Consider the following 21,170-nt stretch of genomic DNA (forward strand, 5'->3'; position numbering starts at 1 on the left):
TTATCTCAAAGGACTGCTGTAAAGCTTTTTAAAATGCTTGCTTCTTTCAGCAAGAAAGAAATATAATTCTATGTTTCAAGTGCTATCTAGTTACATTTGACTTACAGCAACCCTAACAGGGTTTTCAAGGTATGTGAGATATTTAAAGGATGGTTTTACCAGTGACGTCCCATTGTGGTTTCAGTGGCTGAGTGGGGACTTGAACCTATGTCTCCTGAGTTCTGGTCTGTCAATATTCACTACACCACACTGGTTCTCAATATAAATGTAGCAAATTACCTACACTCTTTATCTCCCTTTCTCAACAGAAATGAATCCTAAGTGTGCAGTTTTGAGACCGGCAAAATTATAACAGTGCTTTTGCTATTAAGAAGTCATCACTAGTTGACCCCCTCCATTCCACCTCATTTTGATGTGTCAAAGTGACCACAGATGTCAAGCCAATGACACAGCCTAATGGATGTGACTTTTGCTCCTACACAAACTGGAAATGCACTCTAGGCGGTGCCTCAGAATGACACTGGAGTTCTTCCTTGGCAGACAACGAGCTCCTTCTTGGCAGACAAGTTGCAATGACGGGGTTCTTGCCCTTGTGGACAGGAAGTCTGGAAACTACTGCATTAAAGGGTAGTTATTTTCCTATGAACATTAGCAGCATTTAAACACTGAAGAGTCAGCTTGGTAAAAGAGGGTTTTTGCCAGCAGGAATGAATGAGTGGCAGGAAAAGCGTGCAGATAGATGGGACAAAGGAGAGCATGGCATGCCTTTGACTTTTCCACTACCAGATCTTTCCTGAAACACTTTTCTCTACATTGTGAAGAGGACATGTGGTACAGTCTTGAAGAAGAACTGCTCTTTCACATTGGAAAATGGAGATTTGCAACCTAATTGGCTGCAAGGATGGGAAGAAATTCCTAGATCAAATAGTTATCAAATATAAAGGAACATGGGAAGCTATGTTATACCACTCTCTGTCCCAGCACTGTCCACCCAGACTGACTCTGCAGAATTTCAGGCAGATGTTGCTTGATTGATCTTTTTTAAGCTAAAGATGCCAAGGAGCAAACGTGGAAGTGTCTGCATGCAATGTGAATGTTCTACCCACTAAGCTATGCTCTTGATTCTTAAGCACTCTGTTTTGTTTCCGTTAATGCAGATTCTATCCCATTTCATCTTAAACAGTAAAAAAAAAAGCAATCCATGTGAGAGCAGAACCTGACTCATAAATTCAAGCAATACAGCTTGAAACAGTAGAGACAGGACTAGCCTTTTTTTAAAAAAAAAATCATATTTGAGTTTTCTTCTCTCCTTCCTTTCTGTTTTTCCCCCGTCCAATCCAAGGCCAATGTAAAGATAGAGGGATGGATCCAGTTTTAGATGCACAAACTTAGTCTGGTTGCATATAGCTTTCCTGACCCTTCCTTCCCACAGAAGCCCTTCCAGGCCCCCCCCCCCACAAAAATGCTATATAGAGACTTGAGAAGCCTTGCTAAATGAAGTGAGCTGTGTGATTCAGGGTAGAAAAATCTGCCAGATAAGACAAAGGCTCCAGAAGATGCAGCCCTTCCTTCCAGTGGCTTCAATACAAGGAACAAGAAGACGATGCCTCGCGTTAGTTATCATCTGGACAGCAGATTAGACCATCATCTCATAGATGACAATGTTTCCCACCTACCATTGGATGTTCTTCTTCAAGAAAAGCCAGCAGGGGACAAGGTATAGGGGAGATGACGCATAGATGTCAGATATACTGGAGGAGGGAGCACAGAAGAGATGGCAGGTCTATCAGTGGTTTGTGCAGACCTAAGATTACTAGTTTAGATACTTGGCCGTGGAGCCAGAAATTGGAAGTTCAAGTCCCCACTCTGACTTTGAGAGGAGCCAGCCTGTGTGGCCTTGGGCAAGCTGCACAGTCCCAGGTCACCCCCAGAAGAAGGGAAGGGTAAACCACTTCTGAGCATTCTGTACTTAGAAAACCCTGAAAAGGTTGCCGTAAGTAAGAATTGACTTGATGGTACATGATTATTTAAGGAGAACTAACTGTGGGCCATCACAATAGGTGGCATGTAATTACTGTACTTCTGTCTAACAAAGCCAGGATATGTAAAGGAAAACCGAGTGGAACTTGCCATATGTATTATAGTTAAAAAGGATTCTGACAAGGAACGAGTCTTATATCCAAAGACCAGGAGGGGGAGGAAGTGAATAGATGTCTCCTGCTTTCCAACATATATGGATACCATTCATTTTAAATACAGCTGTAGGCCTTTAAAGAGGACATGCAGGCATGCGGGGGGGGTGTGTTAGGAAGGAGCAGAGAGGATGAAAAGAGCAGGAATCTTTTATGATGCTAGAAGATGGCAACAAAGGTGCTAAGCGGGGATACCACCTACTGGAACTGCAGGAAACTTCAAGGAGGATAGAGTATGGGAAACCTTTAAAGGTAATGGCAGGAGGTTGTTTTAGATTGCAGAGGTCGAAAATGTTTTTGTTTCATTTTGTTTTGGGTTTGGTCTATGTGTCTTTATTAAATAAACATGGAGATAATGTGCTAAAACCTCCCCAAACTGAGCTGGTGTAGGATGATGCTTTGGGACCCAGAGCATCATCTTACCATGGCTCAGTTATGGAGAGCTTCCATATATCTTTGTATTCATCCTGCTGAAAGAAAACTTTCCAAGCTCCGGAGGAGAGGCATTACACCGTCAGAACAATAGAAGAGATGTTGTAATCTTCCTTCTGAGATCATCTGTGTTCTTTTCCTCTCTCAAGCCTGGCTGTAATCACCTGTTCTTGTTTATCTGGATGTTGTATTTGCAGGGCATCCCCATCCGGTTATTAAACCACTGACCGGAAAAGGCTCTGCTACCAGATGGATTCCTTCCAACACCACTGCTATTATATTAATGGGTTTAATTTAAACAGGACTAGCCTTACTAGCCAAATTACTGCTGTTTAAATCAATTGACTTTAGGGGAAATACCACCTGACCGCAGCGATTAGTCTTTAATTTATTACTGTATTGGATTCTGAGTGAATCAAGTTGCCAGCATCTGTCTCCCATGTCCTTTTCAGCTCAGGGTATAACAAACAGTAATAATAGACTTCAGTTGGTTGGGGGAGGAGGAGAGCATGTCTTCCATTAAAAACAGGAAACATCATCTTAATTTAAAATCAATCTTTCATGAGCAAAGATGAGGTATCTCACAAAAAAGACACTCTATAGGAACCAGCCCTTGTCTTTGATGTCGCCTCATTATATTGAGATTCAAATCATCTAACAGATGTATCAGTTTTTTAAAAAGACTTTCTACTTTTTTTAATTATATGTAAAAAAAAAAAGATGCGGTGTGCTTTCTTTTTTTTGAGGGAACGGTGGGGGGAGAGGAAAACACATTTCAACTTGATTCAAATAGAAAAGCAAAGGGAAAGAAAATGCTTTAGATGTGCTCTTTTGATTTTTTCCAATCCCAGCTGAATAAAATGGAATGGGAGATCAAGAACACTCAATTAATTTCAACACTGGGTGTCACAAGAGGGAGCGGGAGAGAACAGGGGGTGAATGGGTGGGAAAGAGCATTATAGATGCACAACATTTAACAAATGCATAGATTCAAAGGCGGTGGAATGGGGGGGCAGGGAAAGAGATAAAAAAGCATGTCTGTATTTTATTGCACTCGGTAAGCTTTTCGCTTGTATTTATAGCCGCAATTATATCTCAATGAGGTTTGTCTACAGCGTTGGCTTCACGCTAATTTTCCCCCTCACTGCATTCTTGGAATAGGCTCGGACTGTTTATGAACCAGACATATTGACCTCATTTACAGCTAGCAGTTTAAATCCATAATTTTTCCACCCACAATCCCTCTTTGACATTCCGGCGGTGCGGCCGGCTCAGTGAGACTGAACTAAAAGTCTCACACTTCATTGAACACCATTATGCGGCTTTATGCTTATAAGCCTGTTTCCCTCGGCTGCCTTTCAGCTTTGCTGGAGATCCGTTTGGCCACAGGCCGGCAGTGATTAACTGGAAGAATCCAATAAATCAGCCTGTCAGCCAGCAGGCTCTCCTCACTATGTCTACAAATCGACATTTGGATTTGCACTCATTTTTCCCCTCCTTCCTTCTCTCTCTCTCTGCCTCTCTCCCTCTTATTCTCCTTCTGTCTCTTTGCATTCCACCCACTCCATTATCCTTTGTAGCTAATAGGCTCCTCTGTTTTTTTTGCTCAAGGTGAACTTGAACAAAGCCTCTTGTGGTAGCCAAGTCTACCCTCCCTGCCCCCACTGAGACGTACTCCTTTGAGGTTGTCCCCAAATTTAACCTGTATTGTTCCTTCTCTCTTGGAGGGAGTGTGCAGCCCTTTAACTCTCACAGTACCACTTTTGGACCACACTGGAGTGCTGTGAGCAGCAACAGGGATAACGGTAGAATAATGGATTTCGGGCTTAAGCAACCAATGATTTTGCTACGTGGGATATACCAACTGCTGAGAAATCTCTTTGATGGCTCTCTTAAGATGGGCAGAGTGCCATGCTGGAATACTATTCCCAGGCCTACCCCGGGTTTTTAGAATTTTGTACAAAGTCAGTGTCATTACACGAGCCATCGCTCAAAATGCCTTTTTAAAATAGCAAAAACTGTGATCTATTTTTTCAAAGAAAGGCCTTAAGTTTATTGAGTTGTTTTGAATATTGGAACAAAATTTATTGAGTTGTTTTGAATACTGGAACAAGTGAGGAAGCTATCCAACTGAGTAGACATGGTCTAGAGGGGCGGGGTATAAATAAATAAATAAATAAATAAATAAATAAATAAATAAATAAATAAATAAATAAATAAATAAATAAATAAATAAATCTGATTTTATGTTCTCACATTGCTTCTGCCACTCCCCCTTATGTTTAGATGCATGTTTTTAAGTGAAGGAGCCAAAATATTGCATTTCATCCATATTTTTAAGCTAATCACATCATTCACACTTCCCATAATATTATGTGGACTCAAACATAGCTGTTCATCAGCATCCTTTTCTACATGTTGTGATATAGTTCCTATCTCAAAAATTGTGTAGAAAACAATATATATTAAGTAATGCTATATACAAAAATGTGTATTGATAGGAAATTTGGGTTAAAATGCATATATACTAGGAAAATATAAATAGAAAGTCCCCCTATATTGTATTAAAAATATAAAAATAATTATGATAGAGAAAGGTGCATATGACGATGAATGTGATTTTTCATGCTTTTCAAAAAAATCGCTGAATTATTAAGAAGTTGGATGAAGCTGACTTCAAGTTGAGTATATGCAAAACTGACATGGACCCAGGTATAGATCAATTTGTACATTCCTGTTTTAAGATTAATAAATAAAATGATGTTGCATCTTATCAAAATTGGCAATGCCTTTTGGTGGTGCAGATAAAGGAGGAGCAGGAAATATTTCGCCTGTGCCTGTTAGCCCTTGGCAACGTCCCTGAGCAGCAGAGCGGAAGGGAACAGAATGGGAGTTTTGTACCTTCTCTTGCTAAATTAACACTGCTAAAATGAGATCAGCACAAGGCAGAGAAAATAGTGAAATGCAAACTGTGATTCCCGAGGCATGGTCTGATATGATCTGAACTGATTTTTATATATGAAAAACCCCTATAATTAGATTAGTGCATGCCTATCTCTTCCCAACCATCAGTTACAGTTTCCTGCTAAGTATTCCTGCTATTAAATCAGCTTATTTGAAAAGCTGGGGAAGGGACAGATCACAATCATGAGTTAATTCAGCTCCAGAACGTGTTTTCCAACACTGGGCTTCAGACCTAGAAAAGATCACAAATTTCTAGGCATCTGCATAATAATAATAATAATAATAATAATAATAATAATAATAATAATAATAATAATAATAATAATAATAATAATAATAATAATAATAATAATAATAATAATAATTAATAATAATAATAATAATAAATAATAATAATAATAATAATAATAATAATCACATGCCAAGTCAGTTCTGAGGTATGGTGATGACCCTCTTCAGGGTTTTTCAGGTAGGGAGTACTCAGAAGTGGTTTACTATTCATTGTTTCTGGGAGCACCGTGGGACTGTGCAGCTTGCCCAAGGCCACACAGGCTGGTTCTACTTGTAGGAGCCACAGGGGGAATTGAACTTCTAACCTCTGGCTCTGCAGCCAGATAAATATACCACTAAGCTATCCAACCAGCTAGGCATTTGCATACCATGGTACATAATCATTTATTTTATTTGTTTTAATTATAGGCTGCCTTCCTCCTGATAAGTGGACCCTTATCCTGTGGTTAGCACAACTAATCAACTGGGATGTCAAAGGTCATGTTGGAAGCTAGGAGTTGTAATATTCAGAAAAGTTCCATGAACAATACCGCTCATTTCCAAACCAATCACTGCTCACAACTTTCATGGAAAACATGGAACCAACACCCTTTGAAGTGGAGGGTTATAGAACCTTTGGCCCTCCAGATATTTTGGAGTTCAGCTTCTTGAAGTCCCAGACAGAACTACCTATAGTAAAGATGACGGGTGTTGTAGTTCAAAACATATGGAAGGGCAAAGACTCTCCACCGGTTCTGTAAAGTAAGATATCCAACACTGGAGGCTGCTAAATAACTGTTTTATATTTATGTTTTTAAAAGCCCATTCATTCCTCCTCTGTCTTTTTCTGGAATTAACACCACACCATTTCCCCCCTCCCCTCCCCATTAGCCTCCCATCCTTTAGCACAACCACTATTGCCTTTTGTCTAGTGTTATGTCTGCTTGATGAGCACAAGCATTTGTTTGGTGTCCAAACATTGAATCAATTGTGCATGCGTGAAGAGTGGCAGCCAACCAACAGAAAGGAAGCCCTTGCCTTTGAACGTTCCCAGTGGCAGCAGTGACAAAAGGCAGCCAGCTTGGAGGCACAGTGACAGAATGGAGGGAAAGGGGACAGAATAGTCAGGGGAGATTACCGGCCTCTCCCTCTTGGCAGCTGCACAGCCAAGATGACAACAGAGCGCCTCAGCCAGCAGCACTGTGTACAATCATGTCAGCTGTCAACAGCCTCTGGTTTATGAAAAGAAACAGATACAGTTTCAGACTGATCAGTTGTCCTTAGTTAATTGAGTGCAGAAGAGCTTTTGGATGTGTTGAATAGTCGAGAGAGCCATCTTTTCCGAAATTAGGCAGCCTCTATGCATTTCCTTCAAAGTATGACCAAAATTGTAATGGCTTTGATTGCCTGCACCCTGCTTTCTAGATGTGTGTTTTCCATCTTCTCCCCTCCCTCTTGTTAGACTGAGTGAACATATTCGGTTGGGGTTTCAGAAACACAGGACATCTCTCTGTTTTGTTCTAGTGACTGCATTTGAATGGCTGTGAGTATGCTGCAGAGCGGAACAAAAATCTCCTGTGAAATCTATATCCTTCAAATTTATCCAATGTCAATGAAGTGGTATTACTCTGGCTATGAAACCCCGTCTTCCTTTGCAAACATTATTAGGGAAAGAGTCCAAAAGAAAGTAATTGGTCATCCACTCCCTGAACATGGGAGGGACATCTCTGGTCCATGGGGGTTACTTATCCACCCCACAGAATGGGCAAACCCTCTCTTCCAAGTTCCAATGTTGAGCTACTCAAAGGAAATCCCTACTATTTCCAATTGCTAATTGGAAGCAGTAGCGATTCCTCCTCCCCCCCCCCCCCGGCTTTATTCCTCCAATAGAATATACAGAAAAAGCCAAAGGTGATTTGTGACTCCAGCTTCTTACTCTCCCTTTTGCATGTAGTAATATGTATCTTTTCCTTCAAACATATCTCTGTGGATGCCAATAGGAAGTGCCAGTTTCTTCCCCTATTCTTACCTCTGAGGGAGAACTAGGGGCTTGCAAAACCCTGTGAAGACAGTTATGAAGAGCACCTGCACTTTCCAGTTTAGCATCATACCACTGTCATCACTCAACTGACACTGAAGCAGCCCATTCAGTTGAAAGGCAGGCCATCACGATAGGCATAGAAAGGATTCTCACAACATTACTCATTCTCAATGAGACAGACTCTCCCAAGCTAGCAAGACAGGCTATCAAGAAGTCACAGATTGTCACCAGATTTCTTGCCTCCTGTATGAGAACAAGAGGAGCTCCATTTTTTCTACTCAGGTTTTCACAACCTGCACAGATTGGATCCATGCAAATCTATTATTGTTTCCATTTGTGGAGAAATGGACAGACAGCAAGTGCAGGAAGACTGGCTCTGAATGATCAAGACAATAAGAAGGACTGGGTGGTTGAGTAAAACGGTGCAAAGAAGCCATCATGTGTTCCCTATACAACAAATCAACAGGCATTATAGTTATAACAGCAGAAATTATCTTGCCATCTTAGAAGTAAGGTTAAAAATCTTGCTGTTTCTCACTCGCGTGTATGAAAACAAGACAAGCTGAGGTTTTACGTGCCTTCATCATGACAACACTTTGCATCGTTCTCATTGTTCCATCTCCACTGAATAGCTGAGCCACTATTTCGTTTCTCTGTCTTTTGCTGTGCAAATACCTGAAGAATGTTTTTCGTTGCTTTTAGCATCTTTTGCTAACCTCAGCTCATTGCCTTCCTACCCTGGAATAATGACTCAATGGTGGGACAAAAACAGGGTCATACTTTATTAATCACATCACTTTTCAACTCTCTGGCCCATCAAAGAAGCAACGGGGGCCTGCAGCAGTGTGGAATCATGCTGGAAGCGAAGGTCTCACAGGACCCCTTTTTGACAGCAATGGGCGAGTGTCCAGTCCCAAGGAAGCATGACCCCTATGTCCACGCCTCCTTGGCCAGCCATGGTTTGACCACCTCTGGGCCTCTGGCCTCCCATCTCTTGGTGGCCTTTGGTCCGGAGGTGTCCCCAGTGCATCATCCCCCCCAGACTGTAATCTCGTGATCCACGGCTCTCAGGGTTCAGACACACTACACCCCACTTGACTCCACGGGGAACTCATCAATCTATCTCCATTCGTCACTATCCACCATTGCAGGGAACTATCCTAGCTATGTCCCCTGTCCACCATAAGATCCAACTCAAATTGCAGGCCCCTTTGGAGATCTTGTAAAAAGATCTCCAAACCCATGTCTGACAAATGGACCCCATCACTCCTAAATAGTTCAGACCTCAGACTTATTGCCGGATGACTAATCATTGAGCCCATCTCTTTGCACACTATATTCACGAAGGCTTTCACGGCTGGGATCTAATGGTTGTTTTGGGTTTTTTGGGCTCTTTGGCTGTGTTCTGAAGGTTGTTCTTCCTAACGTTTCACCAGTCTCTGTGGCCGGCATCTTCAGAGGACAGCACTCTGTGACTCTTTGCACACTGCTCTGCACACCTCCCGGTTTACACTCTTCTGGGTCTTATTAATGCAAGGAGAGGGGCAATCTGTCCTCCATGACATCCTGGGAATAATCATGGACCACACAATATGGGTCTATGGGTAAGCCACCTTCCATGCTCTTAAATCTTCCAAAATCTTCATGGTGGTTAACTACCGACCAGTAGCGAACCTCCCTTATTTGGGCAAAGTGTTGGAGCGGGTTGTGGCCGGGCAATTCCAGGCGCTGGTGGATGAAATGGATTTTCTGGATCCATTTCAATCGGGCTTCAGGCCTGGTTTTGGTACAGAGACTGCCTTGGTCGCCCTGTATGATGACTTTTGCCAGGAGAGAGACAGGGGGAGTGTGACCCTGTTGATACTCCTGGACCTCTCAGAGGCTTTCGACACCATCGACCATGGTGTTCTTCTGGATAGGCTGGGTGGGTTGGGAGTTGGGGGCACTGCTTTACGGTGGTTCCGCTCCTTCCTGGCTGACCGTGTCCAGAGGGTGGTGCTGGGGGACAGTTGCTCTGCCCCATGGCGTTTATGTCATGGGGTTCCTCAGGACTCAATACTGTCCCCCATGCTATTTAACATCTACATGAAACCACTGGGAGAGGTCATCAGGAGGTTTGGGCTGAGGAGTCAGCAATATGCTGACGATACTCAGCTCTACCTCTCGTCATGACAGTTATACACACACTGGTAACATCTCGTATAGATTATTGCAATGCGCTCTACGTGGGGCTGCCTTTGAAGATGGTCCGGCGACTGCAACTGGTCCAGAATCGAGCTGCGCGGCTGGTGAGTGGTGGTGCTGCTAGAGATCACAACAAGCCAATTCTGTTTAATTTACCTTGGTTACCAGTTGCTGCCCGGGCCCAATTCAAAGTGCTTGTTTTGACATATAAAGCCCTAAACGGCTTGGGCCCTGGATACCTGAAGGACCGCCTCCTTCCATATGAACCTACCCGGCAGTTAAGATCTAACCAGGGGGCCCTTTTGAAAGAGCCATCCCTTAAGGAGATAAGAGGGAGGGCTTGTAGAGAAAGGGCCTTTTCGGCAGCTGCCCCCAGACTATGGAATGCCCTCCCGACTGAGATTCGTCTGGCGCTGACGCTGATGACATTTCGGCGCCATGTCAAAACCTTCCTGTTCCTAATGGCTTTTAACTGAAATAATATCAGCTGTAGGTCTGATGGCAATTTTTAGAATATATATTTTAATTGCATTTTAATTATTTTGCCCTTTTATTTTGCCTTTTTATTGTATTTTAAATGCTGTAAGCCGCCCAGAGACCTTCGGGTAGTGTGGGCAGCACACTTTGACTTGGATAAAAGTGTGTTAATACCGTGAACCACTGTTTGGTTGTCGTGCCAAAAATGCATCACAGAATTTAACCACTCCTCTGAGCAGATCCATAATGCACCCACAATGGGAAATAATTCCAGAAAGGTGAGGTCTCTGTTGAGTCCCGCTTCCTGCCAACTCTCTGGCCACTTGCTTGCACACCATCTGCTCCTAAATACCAAAACCCAGGGAACTTGGTGCATCAGTTTGTACTTGGAAGTCAGCTCCTAAGCAAGTGTCTGCTGTCCAAAATGAAACCCCATTAAATCCATCTAAGAATTTGCTCCAAACCAACAGGTCCTGCATCATACCTCCTCTAACTCTTGTCCTATGCAAAGGCCTTCGCAAGCCACTCATGACATTGCAAAGCCTCCTAAGGAAAGCCCAACTTGGCACTACTACTTGAAAAGGAACATTCAAATGTCCCACTTATAGACAAGGCAAGGCTCTCCAAGGTTGTGCTTTCATAATTATCCCAAAATAGATGAGGTAACCGGGCAACCAATTCACCCAATCACCCTACACCTTTCCTTGTCCCTTTCATCCTCCTTTTCTATCTCCTTTACATCCACTTTTTCTATTTAACAAGTTGAAAAGGTCTATATAGTTTCCTTCTCAAATTTTTTCCTTTGTGGCACCGGGTCATCTTCAGATGAAGAAAGCTGGCCGATTTGGGAGGTAATGCAAGCCAAGATGTATGGCTCAAGTTCAACCAGGGCCAGGGGATGAGCAGCCACATTGTTCTGCGAGGGAGTATAAGGGGCATAGGCGTGGCAAACTGAAGGCATTTGCAGATAATCTTATGTCATATGTCACTGTTCTAGAGGCAGAAAGGCAAGGGCTGTCTAAGGCAGCGGCCTCACAAGTAGCCCAATCACCGGCAGTCGGAGAAGGTTCTGAGGAGGTGGACGATGTTTTCAAACAGCCGGGACCAAGTAGAGCCAGATCATGTCAGAGCAGCACAGGGGAGAATGTAGACAGAGACTTGCATTTTGCTGGCTGTTTCCCTTTACTTTTACCCTGGCCCTTCTTGGGACCCATAGTTGCTTTTTATACCTTTTGTGTAGGGACACAGACTGGCACCCTGGCCAGGCCACTCAACTAACCTTAATGTTTCTGCAGCCTTTTTCCTGTATCACTGGACAATGAAGTCATTAACTCAAATCGATTCAATAATGTTGAAAGTTATGATCGCTTTTTTAAAAAATGCAGGGGGTACTCCCACAACCTGAAATAAATTGGACAGAGTCCTCTCTCTCTCTCTTTTATAAGTAGCTCAATCCCCTGCCCTGAGTAGTAATTTAATATTTTATAATTTCAACCCTAGAGTCCCTGCCGCATATCTCTTTCTCTTACCTCCCTTATCTATCTATCTATCTATCTATCTATCTATCTATCTATCTATCTATCTATCTATCTATCTATCTATCTATCTATCTATCTATCTATCTATCTATCTATCTATCTATCTATCTATCTATCTATCTATCTATCTATCTGTCTGTCTGTCTGTCTGTCTGTCTGTCTGTCTGTCTGTCCGTCCGTCCGTCCGTCCGTCCGTCCGTCCGTCCGTCCGTCCGTCCGTCCGTCCGTCCGTCCGTCCGTCCGTCCGTCCGTCCGTCCGTCCGTCCGTCCGTCCGTCCGTCCGTCCGTCCGTCCGTCCGTCCGTCCGTCCGTCCGTCCGTCTGTCTATTTAATAAATAAATAAATATATGATCTGGTACTCAATGGGTGGAGGGAACAACGTCCTCTGAAAACACATCTGCTGCCACCCCATAAGGAGGGTAGGACCCTTTAGGGCTGCTGCTCCTATAACCCCTCTCCTTCTTCGATTACTATTATCTATTTAAGAGACTTCTTTGTATATAAATTTCCAAATCACTCTGTAGTTTGTTGTTGTTGTTTAGTCATTAAGCTGTGTCCGACTCTTCGTGACCCCATGGAGCAGAGCATGCCAGGCCCTCCTGTCTTTATGTATAAAAGTCCCAAATGGCTGGGGGATGCTGATGCAAACCTCCCAAATTGTCTGTTGCTGCTTCAAATTGCTGCTATATCACAACAAAAATGAAACTCAGAGCACACCAATGCAGCAGCCTTCTCTCTCGGCCTGCAAGCCTAGAAAGAGGCCAGTTGGGGAGGAGTGCCTATTATATGCTGCATTTCTCCCCCCTCCCTTCCCATGAAACCACGTCTTGTGCTATTCCGGGCGAGAGGGCAAAGACACCCGGCATGGCAAAGTTCCTTGCCGGAAGAGTGCATTATTCTCAGCTTTTGCCTCCCTAATGCCATCCCTGCAATTCTTCTCTACTTGTCTCTACTCTTCCTTTGTGGCCTGGCCTGGCCTTCCTTCTACTTCCTATGTGTGTTCTTTTTTGTTCACAGACCTGTCTGAGCTGTTTGTGAAGCTGTCTTGGTCTTTTCTGCTATCCTCCATCTTTTTTCTTCTTGTTGTAATTGTTTCTAGTTGTGTTTTTAGAATTTTGTTTTTAAGAATCTCTTACCAATCTTGTACTAATTTTCTTCTTAGGATCTCCTGCCATGGGAACTTACTTATCCTCACTCTGGGTTTATTAAAATTGGCTTTCCTAAATTCCAGTGTACATGTATGGCTTTGAAATCAAGAACTCCAGTATAACATGGTCACTTTCCCCCAGTTTCCCCCTTACTGCCACTTCATCCACCAAGTCATTTCTATTAGAATCTAGTCCAGGATAGCTAATCCTCTAGTTTGTTGTAGGAGAAAATTAACAGCCACACAAACCTGGAATTTCTTGAAATGGCCATGTTTGGCAGCATTTGCCTCCAAACAGATATCAAGATAATCGAAATCTCCCATTACTACTACATTGTGTGTCTTTGAAATTCTTGTGATTTATTTTCCAAAGGCTTCATCCTTATCTTTTCCTTGATTGGGCAGTTGGTAGCTGACTCCAGCTACCACATTCCTATTATATTTTATCCCAATTATATTAATCTAGATGTTCTCAATGGGACAATCAAGCACATCCTCTTGTATCTTTACAAGCAGCATTATTATGTCCATGTTTACTCAGACTAAGCCCTACTGTATTCTATCCACTTTACATCTATAAACACATGCTTATCAGTTCAATGTTATCATTTTGAGCAAAAAGGTCAAATCAGGAGTGTAGCAAAATGCACAAAGGTTGTCCAGACTCCAATTAAACATCTGGTAGATACTTTTTAACCTAATTGCTAAAATATGTTGCTCTTCTTGTCTAGCATATGAAAAATTTCCTAATGCTCCTCTTTTTGGCTTCTATGTGCTATGTTGTTCTTATGTGCTATCACGTCAGAACTTATATAGGATTTTCAAGGTATTTGAGGTATTTAAGAAGTAGGTTTTACCAGTTCCGTCCCCCACTGAATTTCCATGGAAGAGCTGGGAAACCAAACTTAGTCCATTACTCAATCCACTACACCACACTGGGTACCCCTTAGATGTTATACTGCACATTAAATGTATTTGTATCTTTTCTTGACGATATGCTCAAGTGCTGATTAACTAAACATGTAATTTCTGGGTATTCCATGAGCTACTGGTAAGAAACCATGGGTTACTGTGTAATGCTGATACTTCTCAAATAATCTGATCTAAGTTCAGAGGAGGTCTCATAATGGAGTCATGGAGGGAACTTTTCCTAATTACCAGAGTGAGTCACTTTCCATGCAAAGCAAAGAGGTTCCTGTTGATGACATTAGAAAGCACAATGTGTCTATGTAGTAACAGCTTAATTATAAGTAAGAGAATAATAATCACACAATCTGTTATTATGCTGTAGGAGTTCCACCTCCCTAGAGAATAATGTTGCTGCTCACTAAAACAACAGTAGCAGATTGTGACCACTTTTCTTACCATTGAAGAGGATTGCGGGTTGCTTTTTAAATATGGTAAAACAGTTGATTTATTTATTTATAAACTGCTTTTACTTACAGCTGTCAGAATGGGATGGCATGTCCCCACTGGATGACTCCTCTAGTGGGGATGATCCAGAATGCCCTCCTGAAGCCAGCAAGAAGGAGGAACTGTTTGTTGCTGCAGAAACCAGAGCCTTGGGGCCCCAGGAGGCTGAACTCCTGGAAAGAGGCAACTTTGTACCTCAGCCAAGGGAGAAGGCTAGACTGCCTCTCAGCCCATAATGATGTCACCAGATAAAGGCATGAGCCAGGCTAGAAGCCCCCAGACGAAATGCTCAGCTGCAACAAAATTCTCGAGAGAAGAGGCCTCATCAAGAGTAGATGGTCTTACTAAGGAAAAGTTCCTCATCTCAGGAAAGTCACTGAGCCAAATCTTGTAGCTGAGTTCAATAAAAAGTATCTGCATATCCACTGGAATAAAATACATACAGTAAATGTATATAGACTGGTAAGAATTGCATAACATGCTAATGAAGAAGGCACAGAAGAGGCTGTATTTCCTGAGAATGATCGGCAAGTTAAATTTATCTCAGCATTTACTTCTGTCCTACTATCGTAGCACCATTGAGAGTGTCCTAACCTATGGCATTCTGGCATGGTTTGGGAGTAGCTCTGTAGCGGACAAAAAAGCTCTACAGAGGACCATTAAAATTGCCCAGAATATCATCGGGCTCCAGCTACCAACCCTGGATGACATCTTCACATCCCGCTGTCTAAGGAAATCACATAGCATCCTGAGAGACTCTTCCCATCCTGCTCATAACTTTTTTGAACTGTTACCATCTGGCAGAAGATATAGAACAATTAAAACTCGGACCACACGTTTTTCAATAGTTTTTATCCCAGAGCTATAATTGCAATTAATAATGAGCTTAAAGACCACCAGCAGTGAATAATTAGTTGGACTGTGTTACTTGGCCTGCGGTGTAGATGTTTGTATTTTTAGTGGGGGACTTTTAGTGGGTGGGGAGTGTTTGGGGAATGTTATGTGTGTGCATGTGTCTGGTCTCTGGGTGTCTGTGAATTTCGTTGTATGTGTATATACTTACAATGACAATAAATTATTATTATTATAAATTGAGGTGTCTTCGCTGAGAGCCTCAGATTAAGAATGTGGGCCTATAACCAGCCTTAAAGGGGAGATTATATGGTATAGTGTTAAATGTTTTCCTCAGGAACTTGAAGCATCACTAGGCAATCTTCACTAAAGGATCTTAAAGAACAAATAGATCTATAGGGTAGAAAGTCTCAAGTTTGTCAGAGTGTATGCATTAACGGCAAAGCCTATGTAATCACTATGGTTTTCTCTCTCTCTCTTTTTTTTTTTAAATAAATTTTATTATTTTTGAGACATACATACATACAGAACAAGCAAAAACCTACAAGACAATCAAGAATACGTAAGACAAACAAAACATATACGCGGGGAGGTATTTCCCATAACAGCTTATCCATTATATAAATTCTGAATACAGCAGATCTTATGCCTTATTCCCATGCTATATCATAGTATATACGTGTGTATCTACACGTTATATTTCACATCCCTATTATATATATCTAAGTGTCTAACATCCTAAATTTACAATAAATTTTATGAATTCTCTTACCTGCATTTCCATCTATCCAATTCTCATCATAAACATTTCTCATTTCCTTTTTAAGATTGTTTATCCACCAATAAAATCTATACAAGGCCAGTTCATTCATCAAAGATCTCCATTCTTACAGACAAAAAGATACTATATGTCTAATCTTGTCAACATAGTCACTATTGTAATTCACACATACAGTATTTGATATCTCAATATATGTGCCTCAAAAACAAAAGCATCCAATACTATTATTCATCATCATTTCTAAAGTTCATAAATTACATATGCTTATCTACCATTAAGATTTATATCTGCCAATTTTGTTTATAGTATATTACTCATGTTACTTTATATGTAAATATATATCTCTCAAACCAATGATTTCTATTATTTATTCAGCAAGTAACTTTCTCCCTTTTCATTTTTACTTATCAGCTCCAATGTTATCAATCCAAGATTGGCCTCTTGCCTCTTTTGTTGCGAGTTTTAAAATGCCATCTATAATATCTCTTTAAAGCATTTTCTATCCAGTTTATTAATTGCATACCAATATAGTCAGGGTCTTGGTTTTGGAGCAACATAGCTCTATCCGATCTCTGATCATAAATTTCTGCCCCCAGATTTGCCCATTTCTCCCCCTTTACATTCTTTCCTGTTGGGACAATCTCAATATGCTTCCCCCCCCCCTCTTTCCAACCTCCCCTCTCGTCCTTTTTGAGCATCTCGTCCATCTTTTTGAGAAAAACAGTCTCTCTCTCTCTCTCTGGTGACAGCAGTTGTTGGGTAAGTTCAATGGTTTGTTCATACTGCTTTAAGACAGTCTCTCTCTCTCTGACGATAGTAGTTGTTCATTAAATTTTGTGGTTTGTTTAAGCTGTTTGTCTTCACTCTCCATCTTATCATGCAATCCAAGAAGTGTCATCTTAAATTCTGTCCTCACTTCTAAAAACAGCCTTGATTTGATTGATAATATCCAATTGGAGTTCTTGAAGAAATTTCTTGAAATTGTGGGTTCCAATAATGAGTCTCCCCCTCCATCCATGGCCATAAGAGTCAGCAGGTTAATTACTCAAATTTCCCTCATGATTTATTAGCTAGTCCACACTTAAAGTCCTGCGAAGGAGACTCTAATCGTAACTCCAGCCGTGTTAAGGATGTTATTTGATTTATAATCCACCTTGTAGCTCGATGCAGAGTAACATAGATTAAATTGTGCAGAGTTATTTAAAGTTCTTAAGTCCTGAATTTATGAGAAGCCAGATTTTGGGGAGGTAGGGTTAAGAGAGAAAAAACAAAGTTGGTTTTGTTTTCCGAGTTCTGTCAACTGTGACACAGTAAGAAAAACTCCAGTGTTACAGGCATTACCAAAGTTATGCCGCTTGAGATCTTTCTCTTTATCAGCTTCCAAAAGAGCACATCTGATCTTTTACTTGCTGTAGTTTAGCAGCAGATCATTAATCTCTGTTCCTGCAGTCAGATAATAAATCTTCATACCTCCCTCTCTCTGGGCAGCTAACTCACCATCATGGTAACTTCACGAGACAGTTGAATGCGGGAAGTGGAACTCTTCCAAAAGACAGACCGCCGTCTGAAATTCGGTGTTTCCAAAGCCCCACTTGCTGCAAGTCCACTCTCCTGTAGAAAACTTGCCTCCCCTTCTCCTGGGGGAGTCTGCTGACTTGGAGTAAACCTAGGGGAATCCAAAGCCCTGGAATTTCCCCTGTTCTCGCTGCCCATTGCTTCTCCTCCCTGCATCACTATGATTTTCTTGAGCAAGTCCTGAGATATAAATGTAAGTTATGCAGCAGTAAAGCTGAATTTTAAAAATATTTAAACATTTCAGTGGATCTTTTCTTGGATGTACACCTTAACATGGTAAAGCTGAGGACAGTGTGGTGAAGAGGATAAACTCCAATATGAGTCTAGACACCTAGGAGTGTCTCCCAAGGCAGAATGAGAAAAGCTGACTAAAATGCACCCACCCATTTCAGAATTTAATGCTTGTATCAGCAGAACAGAATTGATCCAATGATGACGGGGCAGAGGAAATCTTGAACAGCAGCTATTGGGCAGCAGCAGCAGCAGTATATTATTATTATTATTATTATTATTATTATTATTATTATTATTATTATTATTATTATTATTGTTGTTGTTGTTGTTGTTGTTGTTGTTGTTGTTGTTGTTGTTGTTGTTGTTGTTGTTGTTGTTGTTGTTGTTATATATCAAAAGACTGTGAAAAATATTAAAATCAAAATTAAATGGTGGAAATATAATCAAAGCCATAAACACACAGGCCATTCCAGTATTAGATACCCAGCTGGAATAATAGATTGGACTCAAAACAAATTAGAATAATTGGATCAAAAAACACAGAAACTAATGAACATTCATGACGCACTACATCCAAAAAGTGATGTGGACAGATTATATTGACCATGAAAAAATTGAGGTGGTGGATTACCGCAAATACAGCAGGTAGTGGGGGGGGGGGGAAGAAGCCTAAGTGATAATATCTGTACAAGCAGAGAAAAATTACTTAAGGCAGTGAAAATGGAAAATATTTTGAAAACAATGGAAACAAAGGCTCAATATAGGAAACAACAATTTGAAAATAAATTTAACAGCTGGAAAAATAAACCACTACATGGACAACACCTGAGAAATATTGATAGACAGCATGATCATAATTCAACATGGACATGGCTAAAACTGGGGCCAGACTGCTTAGTGGTGTGAAAAAATACCAACATATCTCACCCAATCTGGCTGCACTGCATTGGCTGCCCATCCGGTTCCGCATCAACTTCAAAGTGTTGATGCTTACGTATAAAGCCCTAAACGGCTTAGGGCCTCGATACTTGGTGGAACGCCTACTTCCACCAAGTTCTACCCATGTCACGCGCGCAAGTCAGGAGGTGAGGCTGAGGAGCCTAACGCCGAGGGAGGCCCGGAAAGAAAAGACAAGAAATTGGGCCTTCTCGGCGGTGACTCCTCGCCTCTGGAATAACCTTACCCCTGACATTCGCGCGGCTCCCTCGCTGGGTATTTTCAAAAATCAATTAAAAACACTGATGTTTTGGCAGGCCTGCCCCTCAGCTAATTCTTGATTTCCCCTTTTTCTTCTCTCCTAGTGTTTGCCCCATTTTGTTTAATGTTTTTCCCCTTATTTAAAATTGTTTTAATTATAATGTTATATGTCTGTTGTAAGCCGCCTAGAGTGGTCCTCAGGGACTAGATAGGCGGGATATAAAATAAATAAATAAATAAATAAAATAAATAAAAATAAAAATAAAAATAAAAATAAAAATAAAAATAAAAATAAAAATAAACATAAACATAAACATAAACATAAACATAAACATAAACATAAACATAAACATAAACATAAACATAAACATAAACATAATAATAATAATAATAATAATAATAATAATAATAATAATAATAATAATAATAATAATAATAATAATAATAATAATAATAATAATAATAATAATAATAAAAAACTGTGCCACACCTCATCTGCAAATGTCCAAAGATTGCATAGATTACCAAGTTAGACATGACAGAGTGGCAAAGTTAGTGCACTGGTCATTATGCAAAAAATGTAACTCACCAGCCTCCAAAAACTTGTGGGAACATCAGGTAGAGAAGGTGTCAGAAAATGAGGAAGTCAAGATCTTCTGGGATTTCCAGATCCAAACGGACAGATACCTTGAACATAACACACCAGACATAGTGTCATAGAATGAAGAAATGTCTGGATTATTTCCGATCTGTTTTGAATGCTCTACTTGCTTTTCTTTCCCCCACCCCTTTGGCCAGAAGGGATTAATCGCACTTCTGATGGTTCTTGCAGTGATTTTTTTTGGTGATTTTTCTTCGACCAGAATGGATTAATTGCATTTCAATGGGAAATGGTGCTTCGACTTACAACCATATTGACTTACGCCCATATTCCAGAACGGATTAAGTTTGTAAATCAAAGCACCACTGTATAACTAAAATAGGTCTTCTGGGGTGGGGAGTATTTGGACCCTCTGCTGGTATGGACTATAGCTCTGACAGTTCTTAGCACTGGAACACAGACTAGAACTTTTAGTAGTACAAATTTAGAACATCTGAAGGCTCAAAGGTCTTCTTGGTAATAGCAGTGGCTTCTGTAAATTTTAATCTAGAAAAGCAACCTTGCCAATTTCTAGGATTCCCATTGTGAGATACTGATATGCAAGTACATATATGTGCATAAAACATACAAACACACAAGTATCTCTGTATCTTCCATTGGCCAAGTTGGCTGGTGGTTTCTGTAAACTATAATCCATATATATATAACCTGCCCATCTCTTTCCTGTCTCTCTCATATTTGAATGGGAAAGGGCAATGAATAAAGCTTCATTGTAAATAAACTTTATAGTCAACACTTCACATGGCACTTAGCATTCAAGATACTTACATACAATTATCAAAATGACTAAAAAGTATCAAGGTACTAAATATTTTTGAGCACTCTTAAGAAATGCATGGATTTGTGTTTCTTACCATTAGTACTATCTTTACAACTTGATCTTTATGGAATCCTGTCTGAAGAGATCCAGAAGGTGATCTTGGCTGTCCTATGGAGTTCACCTTGAATGAAATATTCTGCATGAGTGGTTTGCTCACATGTATAAGAATCTTAATGATCTGTGCCATCCTATATATGTATTTACTGCGGAATGTACACAAATTGAGGGGAAATAATTAGTAATCTCTGCACTACGGTGATGATGAGACACCTGCAGGGTAATCATCCAAATCAAATATTTGTCTCTGCTTCTTCAGATGATATATCTCTTCCTGCAACTGTGGAATGGCAGTCGAGCAGAGCGTGTGCTGAAAGGTAAGTGCACCAGAAGGA

This window comes from Pogona vitticeps, chromosome 2 (genome assembly GCF_051106095.1).
Source record: "Pogona vitticeps strain Pit_001003342236 chromosome 2, PviZW2.1, whole genome shotgun sequence".
Lineage (NCBI taxonomy): Eukaryota > Metazoa > Chordata > Lepidosauria > Squamata > Agamidae > Pogona > Pogona vitticeps.